General features: G+C 42.6%; 1 pseudogene; it reads left to right on the forward strand.

Moving 5' to 3' along the window:
* Positions 1-554: 554 nt before the first annotated feature.
* LOC148033025 (E3 ubiquitin-protein ligase At1g12760-like) lies at positions 555-1,372 on the forward strand (annotated as a pseudogene).
* The last annotated feature ends 9,651 nt before the right edge of the window (positions 1,373-11,023 follow it).

Below are 11,023 nucleotides of genomic sequence, written 5' to 3' on the forward strand. Positions count from 1 at the left end.
TAGGAATACTCAAAATTAAGGGCCAAAGGCCTTATAATATCAAATGTATCAAAGTTTCAAAGAAATAAAAAAATACGAAGGGGTGTGCTTTTTGGGGAAGAGGTGGGGTGGAGTGCACGAGTGGTTATGTGCCTCTTTCCCTTCCCTCTCTTGTCCAATCGCATATTCTCCTTTTTGGTGGTGCAAAAAGTTGTTCTCTCTCCTCTCTCTTCTGTCTTTTGTGCAGAAATTCTTCTTTTCCCTTTTGTTCTTGCATAATGGTTGAAGCTATGGATGAAGATGATGAAGATAATGAATCGGTTCATTATTAAGTGGAAGATTTATGGTTTCTTTTCAGTTTTGAGATTAATGGCTCAGCCATGTGCATAGATTTTGCATGCTTCTACCTTGGTTTTATGTTCATTTCCTGCCGTGGGAGGGTTGCTGTCATTTTGGTGCGCAGCCGGGGAAGAAGATGATCTCAAAACACCAAAGGAAGAAAAAAAAAAGAGACTTGAAGATCTGATGCAAAGCAGTGAAGAAATTGTGTGTCCCAAAGTACAAGAAGGTGTAGGATGAGATGGAAGCCCATTGTCTGGGTGTTTGGAAGACCCTCCTCTACTAAAGAAAGCCCAAAGCTTTACAGATTGTGTGTAGCATTCTTGGCCCTAAGGTGCATCAGCTATGCAATGCCATTCGTGCTCTGTGTTGTTGTGTGCTGTTGCCTTCCTTGCATGATTTCCCTCCTCGGTTTTTGTGAAAGTCACATGAAAGGGAGGGGAGCTTCTGTGATGTTATTGCCTCTTTGCCCATTTACAAGTTCAAGAGCAAGAGGATACCGTTTCAGTGAGAGAAAAATAGCTACAATGGATCAGATAGTGATAGCTCCAGTGAAGGTGGTGTGATGGCAGCAGGAACAGAGAATGAGAGGGTAATAGCAGGGGATGATGCGGCATGTTGTATCTGCTTGGGCCGCTACAAGGACAACGCACAGCTACGAGGATTACCATGTTCCCACCATTTTCATGTGGAGTGTGTTGATCAGTGGTTAAAAATAAATGCTTCCTGTCCCCTCTGTAAATCTTCTGTTCAAGGGTGTAAGACTGGAGATGGAGACACAGATGTATCAACACCTGTGGCAAGGCGTGCTGCTGGAAAAAATTCAGTCATGAATGCTACTCAACCTAGAAGCAACTGGAACACAAGGGTTATGGGACCTGATTTGATGGCACATATGTCACAAACTGAGGCTTTTTGCCATGATACTGTAGGAACAGGTACCCTGTGGGACATGGATCCCACTACGTTTCTGCTACTTGAGAAGGATGCAAAGGTGAAGGAGACGTGTAGCAGAAATAGTAGCGCAGCGTCTCCATGTCTCCAAGAGGAATGAGAAGAAGAAGAAAAGGAACATAAGAGAAGGAGAGGGATGAGAAGGCGGCCATTACCACATTGCGAGAGAGAGAGAGAGAGAGAGAGAGAGAGAGAGAGAGAGAGAGAGAGAGAGAGAGAGAGAGAGAGAGAGAGAGAGAGAGAGAGAGAGAGAGAGAGAGAGAGAGAGAGAGAGAGAGAGAGAGAGAGAGAGAGAGAGAGAGAGAGAGGGATGGATGGAGATGGGTCCTCCATACTCTGGATTGAGGTATCATGCTACCCTTCCTGGATTGATCACTAGCAAGTGAATTTGTGGTGCGATGTGCCAGAAGCAGAAAGCCTTGTTATAGGCAGCATAGATGCCTCAGATCATCAGGCAAGTCACGTTCTGGAAGATGGGCTGTTAGATGGGATGTGATTCGAAGGACTAGAGTGAGAGAGAGAGGGGGGATGATGTGTACATCAGAAGAGATGAGGACAGGGAGAACAACATCCACATGCTGTTGGGAGACCTGCCAACAACGAAGGACACGTGGCCGTCCATTCCTTACATGTCCTACCTTCTTCTACCATGCCACCTGTCACATCAAGGCCCTACCCCTTCGGTGTAAAGTCGCCCTCATGGTCCTCGACTAGTAGCGAAGCATGCACAGAGAGCGAGAGACAGAGAGAGGCAGTAGGATGCCCACCATAGAGCACTAGAAGAAAACGATATGTGCAGCGATGGAGGCACCCAAGCTTGCAATTGCATTTGCCACAGCACTGGCGGCCGTGGATTCCAACAACCAGTCCAATGGAGCGGCTCATGAAGGCAGATGGTTTAGATGCCCTCTTGATAGTGGATGTGGTCAAACCTACCATGCATCGCAGGTTCTGACCTGTGCATGTTCATTAGGCTTTAGCACTCAATGACAAGGAGTCTACACCTACTCAAGGAATCTTGATCTTTTTGTGATTCTCAAATTTCCTGGTGCCCTCTCGTGAGCAACTGCGATGGCAGAGAAAGAAGAAGAGAGTTTTCAAGAGATTGAAAAGGGGAGATTGTTCAAAAGGAACTTAACATCAACAAGTGCAATATAATGCGCAAAATTGAAAGAAGAGTTGAAGCACAAGAGGGCATAAGATAGATGGTTCCAGGCAAGATAGAGGGAGCCAGGGTCAACAGGATGCTGAAAACAACAAGCAAGAAGAGAAACCGAGTAGGTGAATATAGACACACAAGATGAGAAGATGAAGCCAAGTCACCGCTTTCATAGGATTAGTGTGCAGTGCAGCAAGGCATTCCTTTTCCCTTACCTTTCCTACCCTCTCCCTTACTATTTTCCCTTCACCACAACCCTTCCATCACACCCTCCCTATTCAAATTCATTGTTGCCAAGGCAATATCTGAACGAGTGGCTATCATGGCATACATAAGACTGCCCACTGCGGATGCATAGGGAATCTTGGCCATCTTGGCCCTTTGCTCATCTGTCTGCGGACAATCAGCCTATGATACCTTCACATAAGAAGGCAATGGATAGCCAATAGGCTTTATGTCCTGCATGCGAAAGCGCTTAAGGACTTTATGAATGTACTCCCTCAGTGACAAGTAGAGGAGTCCTTGATGCATGTCACGTCTAATATGCATACCAAGTATGTGAGAGGCATGTCTTAGATCTTTCATCTCAAAGCTCTTCTTGAGATGAGCTTTAAGAGCATCTAGTTCATCATGAGCTTTCCCTGCTATTAGTATATCATCCACATAGAGTACCAAAATCAATAAAGAACCATCACCGGCTTTCTTCCTATAAAGACACGGATCCATAGCACTCCTGCTGTAGCCATGTGACTGCATAAATGCATCAAACTTATGATACTACTCCCTAGGTGCTTCTTCAAGCCATAAAGACTTTTCTTCAATTTGCACACTAGGTGCTCCCTGCCAAGTTCTGTAAAGCCCTTAGGTTGCTCCATATAAATCTCATCATGCAAGTCCCCATGTAAGAAAGCCGTCTTGACATCCATCTGGCATAAATCCAAGTTAAGTTGAGCAACCAAAGCTAAGACTAAGCGCATGGTGATCATCTTAACCATAAGAGAAAAGACCTCATCAACGTCCACACCATGCTCCTGCTTAAAACCCTTTGCTACCAGCCTAGCCTTGTATGCCAGCTTGGGGTGTCCAGGGGTACTTTTTAGCTTGTACACCCACTTGCATGGCAAAGCCTTCTTGCCCTCAGGCAAGGAAACCAAATCCCAAGTCTCATTATTATGCAAGGAGCCTATCTCAGACTGCATAGCCCTCTCCCAGGAGTGACTCTCACCCCTGCGTATAGCCTCATCATAGGTGAAAGGCTCTCCTGCATCTGTAACCAAGACATAATGCATCGAGGGCTGAAATCTATCAAGTGGACGTCTGTCTCTAGTAGACTGTCTCACGGTAGGCTCTGCTGCAAGCCTAGCTACCTATCCAACACCCTGACCATGAGCATCTGCTGCAGCTGTAGGCTATCCAACTGGTTGTGTGGGAGCCCTCGGTTCCTCCTAAAATATGACCCTGCGGATCTCAACAACTCTCTTAGGCTGCCTATGCATCTTGTCTTCATGGAAGACTACATCATGACTGCGGATGACTTTCCATGCCTACGGATCCTAGAGACGGTAACCCATCTCGCCTGCATCCCCATAACCAAGGAAAAACACATTTGACACTCTTAGGATCTAGCTTACTTCTCTTATCCCTGGGCACATGGCAAAATGCCTCACATCCAAAGACACAGAGATGCGCATAAGAGGGAGGTTTTCCAGTCCATACCTCCTCTGCAACCTGGAAATCCAAACCACTAGAAGGTGATCTGTTTATGACATGCACAACTGTACTAACTGCCTTAGCTCAAAAGCTCTGTGGTAGGCCCGCATGGCTAAGCATACTGCGTACATGCTCTTGGATGGTTCTATTCATCCGCTCAGCCAAACCATTCTAGGGGGTGTAGGGAGCGGTCAACTGACACTTAATACCCCTCTCATCACATAACTGCTCAAAAGCACGTGAGACATACTCATGCCCATTATCTGTCCTTAGGCATTTTAGCCTATACCCAGAGTGGTTCTCAACCAATGCAAGCCATCTATGAAACACAACCAAGACATTGAATTTCAACTTAATGGGATAAGCCCAAACTTTTCATGAAAAATCATCTATGAAAGTAACAAAATACTTTGCACCACCCATAGACTGACAATGCATGGGTCCACATACATTCGAATGTACCAATGCCAAGGGCTCACTCATGCGTGGCCTACCAGACTTCTTATGCGTAGACCTAGTCTACCTGCCATAAAGACAATGCTCATATGAATCAAAAACATGCATAATCAAGGGGCGGTAAGTACTGCAAACCATAAAGCATTTTCATTCCCTTCAAAGACATATGGCCCAAACGGGCATGCCAAAGAGATACATGTGGGATAGAACCCATAGACAAAACATGATCAAGGGAAGAAGCAGATACAATCAAGGGATAGAGGCGCCAGCCTTGGCACCTCTCGCAATCACAAGTTTGCCATGAGTGATCTTCCATGCAGAGTCTCCAAAAGATACATGATAACCTGCGTCATCAAGCTGTCCAGCTGACATGAGATTGCGTGTCAAAGCAGGTACATGACGTACATCCTGCATAACAAAACTGCTACCAGAAGAAAACTGCAGCCTAACATCACCAATGCCCACAATGTCAAGAGAGCTGTCATCACCCAAGTGCACAAAGCCCGAAACAGTACGGTATGAATGAAATCACTCTCGACAAGGTGTCACATCAAAGGACGCACCTGAGTCCAAGAGCCAACACTGTGCATACATAGAGTGTATCTCTATCATCTACGAAGCACTAAACGAAGTTGCAAGGATATAATCATCATCATCAACATCCTCAGGCTGTATAACATTGATCTCTTCAATTTTAACACTAGACTTTGTAGGCACTATGGTGCGATCAGAAGACTTATCTTACACTTTGTCTTTCCCCTTATCTTTGCGCATTTCATTGCACAGTTCATGGCATTGTGGCCTAATATGGCCCTTTTTCCCACAATGGTGACAAGTAACATCTGCATTCCTACCACGGGATTTGCTACATGACTTTCCACGAGACTTGGACCGAGATTTCTAAGAATCCCGTCTACGGCCACTACCACTCCCATGCTTTCCATATCCATCATTCCTGCCTCTAACTGTCATAGCATGCGACACACGAGAGGCATCCAAATTCTTATGGTTAACCTCTTCATGCAGAAGAGCACTCTCAACATCAGATAATTTCAAGGTAGCAATAGAGGCACATAATGCAGTGCGAAATACATCCCATGACTCATTAAGAATACCAAGCAAGAAAAGAGGAGTGACATCCTCTACAAAAGTGATGTCCTGCGAAGTCAAGTTCTTGAGTATAGCATGGAATTGGCTCAAGTGAGCAGACATGGTCACATTCTCCTTCATGCGCAGATCCATAAGCTACTTCAGCCAATACATCTGACTCACTGGACTTTTCTTGTCATAGAGATTCTTGATTTTATCCCACAACTGCCATGCACTCTGTTCTTCCTTTAATACATTGTAATGAACCTATTCTATGAGAGATAATACAATAGTGGACTTGCATAACTCATCAAGCTTAAACCATTCCTCATCTGGCATTGTTGCAGGCGGCTGTCTGTTGAACCTCAATGGTTTGATCTACGATTTCTGCACCAATACCTGCCAAATCTAGCTCTTCCAATAAGAGTAATTCGTACCATCAAGCTTAGTGATGTTGAAAATAGCATGATCAGTGGACAAACTCGCCATAATGCAGGCTGGAAGATTGCAGATAGTTCAAAACTACTTGCTATTTACTGCAGAAAATGACCAAAAATCACAAAAATCGAGAGAAAATGGTGAGAAAAGTGTAACCAAAGCTACTGCTCACCAAGTACTAGTGAAAATACATCATTTCAGAATATTTCAGCATGAAAAATCCATGTCAGTCCGTAGTTGTATGCTTGTTGTAATAAATGACAGCAGGGTACTGTGAGAGTCAATTGTTGACCAAATCACTGCACCAAGTCAATAAATGATAGCCAAGAGATGACCAGCCTTAAACGGGCATAAATCAGCACCAAACAGTCATCAAGACCCTGAGCGAACACCCAAACATGTCACCAAAGCATCTGTCAATGAGTAGGCATACCCCTTGGACAGTAGGGCAAAGTATACATAATACTGGCAAGACCTGACACCAGTAGGTGTATGCTTACAAGAGTGCAAAGCCCAAGCTCAGGTTAAAAGAAACTCCAAGATATCAGTGCATGAACCATGCAATATTTAAGTGTAAGAGATCCCAAAGTCTCAAGTATTTGTAAAATGCTCCAAATAGCATAAACCTCCTGCTCAATGTCGGTCAAGCATACAAGATACTCCCACTGGCACAAGAGGTGGATAAACGAGCTCAACAGCTCAATCAAACCAAGTCAAAGTGCCAAAGAGAGGTAACCAAGACAATGTCTCAATAGCATCCCAAGAGCATGATGGCTACAAGGCAACTGTAGGTAGCATCCATGAGCAAGACATACATCCCAATAAATATCTCTGACAACCAAAATGACATCCAATACAAAATTCTGGAATAGCAAATGAGAATCCAAGCCAAGTCTTCAGAGAGCACTAAAGCTCAACAAGTACATGGTACATTGTGCCGAGACAAATGCATCAAGCCATAGGCGTTGGGTAAGCATGTACCCAAATAGCATATAACTATCAAAGCACTAACCATTGTCAAGCATAGACCAATGTCAATAAGGGCATGCTGAAATAAGCTCAAGCTTCCAAAAGCATCCGGATCCAATGACAAGCTCGAAGTCATCCATCGATGATCAATACCTCATAGCATAACCCAAGACATACATTCGGAACCAATAGGCATATGTCAAAGCATGAAAGATAGCTTTAGCCCAAGAGTATTCAGCATGTATTTACTGTTATAAATTGAGTATTTCTAGCCCTACAATCAGGCCAAAATCATAGCATTACATGTAGCTTCAATCCCCCAATCAATCGGGATGCAATAGACATCAAACTGGTTATGTAGTCATGCCCAAACAAGTATAGGCATAAACTGTGAATGTAGCACTAGCATCAAATGTCTATGGACTGTTTATAATAGCCTTGAAACACTGTTTTTAGCCACCAACTAATGCATGATCTCAAAGGATCAATGGCAAGCATCAATACATGTGCAAAATGCCTGAAATGGAGCCCCAAACAAGTGCTTAATGCCAAGCTGGAGCTGGGGCTGAAGTGGTTGACTATGTGGCTGTCCGAAAAATAGGCGCAAATTTCGTGATGTTGCTACTGCTCCTGCTGGTCCATGTGGCAGGTCTGGAGTGGTTGGAGGGCTCAAACATGAGCCAAAGGGGCCTGGGAACAAGCCTCTAGCAGCCCACAACCAGTGGCAAAGAGATATGAAGGTTGGAAGCTTCAATGGTGGCTGCCCTGTTTGCCTAGACCTGTGGACTAAAATAAATCTCTGAAATAATGAAGCAATACCTCAATGTCAATGCCTTGATGGTGCCTCAATAGGCTGGCAAGAAGCTCAGGAAATCGGGGAGTGACGAGAGCTCAAGAGAATGAGCTAAGGCTGCCGGGAAGGAGACCCAATGCAAGTGGGGAGTCAATGGGAAGCTGAGAATGCCACGAGCCAAGCTCAAGAGTCGGGAAGCCGTGCTCTGATACCAGTTGAAAGGAAAGAAGGATTGAAGCTTGTACTTGAGAGCTATGGCGGGAGAGCAAGAGCAAGAAAGAGAGAGACAAGGAATAGGAACTCCAACAATCACAATGTGTGACCGTTCCTTCCTTTATTCAAACTATCACTAAAAGAATAAAGAATAAAGTGACGATGATGGGCACCCACTACCTGCAGTGTGCAGTGGCGGTGACTGTTAGTGTAGTAATACACGGGTGGCTAGGGGGAGGCGCCTTTACCCCCAAGACTCGGCGCTCTTAAACTAAATCATGGTGCACCTTGCACTCTTTTACAAAAGTATTGACTTGCACTTTTTCTTGTGCGTCTCTCTCCTTGATTTAGGACTTTTCTGCACTTATTGTGTTTCCATATTTTTCTTGGCGTGCGTTCGTATTCCGTCTCACTTTTGCCTTGGCCTTATCTTCTGCTTTAGATTTTTCAGATTTTGCACCTTGTTCGTCTAAGGGTTAATAGTGTGGGTGGTGGAGAACTTTTATCATTATTTATTAGAGAATAAATTTACAATTTATGTTGATTATGAAGCACTAAAGTACTTGCTTAATAAAGCAAAACTTTCAAGACACGTAATTCATTGGATGTTGTTATTTCAGGAGTTTGATTTTCAAATAGTTACTTATCATGGTAGAGCTCATGCTCTAGTAGATCATCTTTCTTGATTATTAACATCAGATATAAGGAGGAGGGTTTGGAGGATGATTTGTCGGATGCATCACTTTTTACTGTGGAGACACAAGTTCCATGGTATGCTGATATTGCTAATTTTCTTAGCACAACTTAGTATCCATCGAGTACATATGAACAAAAAAAGTGACAGATATTGATGCAAGCATGCTCCTATTGATTTTTAGGGGGTTATCTTTATAAAAATCTTCTAGGAGAGGGTATTTATTATTGATGTGTACGAGAAGATAAAGTCCCTATCGTTCTTAAAGCATTACATGATGAACCTTGTAGTGACCATTTTGCTAGTGTACTAACAACAAGAAAGGTTTTATTAGCTGGTTATTGGTGGCCTACTTTATTTTAAGATGATTATTATTATTGTCAAAAATGTGATGTATGTCAAAGGACTGGTTGTTCTTTGAAGAGTTCTATTATGCCTTTGACACCTATATTGGCATTAGCACCTTTTGAGAAATGGGGAATTGATTTTGTGGGTCTAATTGATTTGTCGATCTAATCATTATATTTTGGTTTGTATTGATTATATCACTAAGTGGGTGGAAGCGAAAGCGCCTAAGATAGATAAAGCCATTGAGGTGGCTAAGTTTATGTATGAGAATATTATAACTTGTTTTGGTTTTCCACTAGAATTAGTAAGTGATTGAGGTTCCCATTTCTTGAATAGTCTAATTAGCGAGTTAATAGAACTATATCAAATTAAGCATCACAAATCAATGCCTTATTATCCAAGAGCTAATGGCCAAGTAGAATTAACTAATAGAATTATTTGTGGGATTTTAACTAAAATAGTGGCTTCTCATAGGCGAGATTGGGATGAGCGTCTATATGGGGCATTATGGGCCTACAGAACTACATACAAGGTGACAGTGTAAAATACACCATTCAAACTTAGTTTATGGAACTAATGCTATATTCCCTATTGAGCAATAATTGCCTACTTTGCGAGTAGCTCTATCGTTACAATTAGGGGAAGCTGAATCGTTGAAGCAAAGGATTTTCCAATTGGTGAAACTAGATGAGGAAAGAATATTAGCTTTACAAAGCTTAGAAGCAATGCAGAAACGTTGTAAGGCATGGCATGATCAAAACATTAAAGTATAAGAGTTTGAAGAAGACAATTTAGTTCTCCTTTATGATAGCCGCTATTATAAATTTCCTGGGAGGCTTAAAATTCGTTGGTTAGGACCTTTTAAGGTCATTAAAGTTTACGATAATGGGTCTCTAGATATACAATATATTAATGCTGAAAATGAGATATTTAGGGTCAATGGCTTCCGTCTTAAACATTTTGTGAGTTAGTTTAGCTAGGTATAGTTAGGTTAGTTGGAATAACCCTTGACAAAACTACATTTGGGTTCTTTTCTTTTGGAGGGGTTTTCAATGGGATGCACGTATGGCTTTTCTATGGATAGATGTGCTTTACCCTCATCTTGATGCTGATAGTTCTGATCCAATTCATGTCGGGCCTTATAGTATTCTGCATTTTCAGATGCATAATATGTTTTTATATGCACTGAGGGGAGAGGCTTGTTGTGGTTCTTCTTTTGTGATCATTTTTTGTTTGCAATACCATCCACCATTTGGTTGTAGACAGTGTCAATGACATCTTTATGTGTATGCACAGCTCCTATGTTGGTAGTGTCGCACTTACTTTTGACGCTATGGTACCATTGTCATGCAAGATGCTATTGGTTACACTTATCAGCACCACGATTATGATAGTGTATTCTCACTTGAGCGTGGCATTGCTCAATATTGGGTAGATAGAGAGCAGTAGGAAATTTTTTGATATCAAGCTACTGTTTACCGTTACTCCATCATATCTCAATGATAAAGTAAATGTTAGTTATCCCTGTTGGGATTACATTTGTTGGTATATGGATGCAATCGAGGGCTACTCTTTAGGATGTTTACCAATGGCACCTATGCCCTATTATGATGATGTAACTGTGGCTCCGCTCGATAATGTGATGGAGGTTTTTAGTGATGCACCTGATAGCCGGCGGTCTTCGAACTTTGATGTGCCTATGCTAGAGGCTATTCATGAGCATCCTATATTTGATAGTCTAGTTGATAGGTTTGACTTAGATAGTGTAGATGATTTTGGATTGACTTTATTGTTTGTGTTAGACGATTTTAGAGAGTGTGAGGATTTTAGTTTAGACCTCTTGTTTTTTTAGCTTCTTTTGTGTTTATTTTATCCTATTTCA

The sequence above is a fragment of the Lygodium microphyllum genome, chromosome 8, assembly GCF_053477565.2.
Source record: "Lygodium microphyllum isolate KBCC chromosome 8, Lygodium_microphyllum_v1.1.10, whole genome shotgun sequence".
Taxonomy (NCBI): Eukaryota; Viridiplantae; Streptophyta; class Polypodiopsida; order Schizaeales; family Lygodiaceae; genus Lygodium; species Lygodium microphyllum.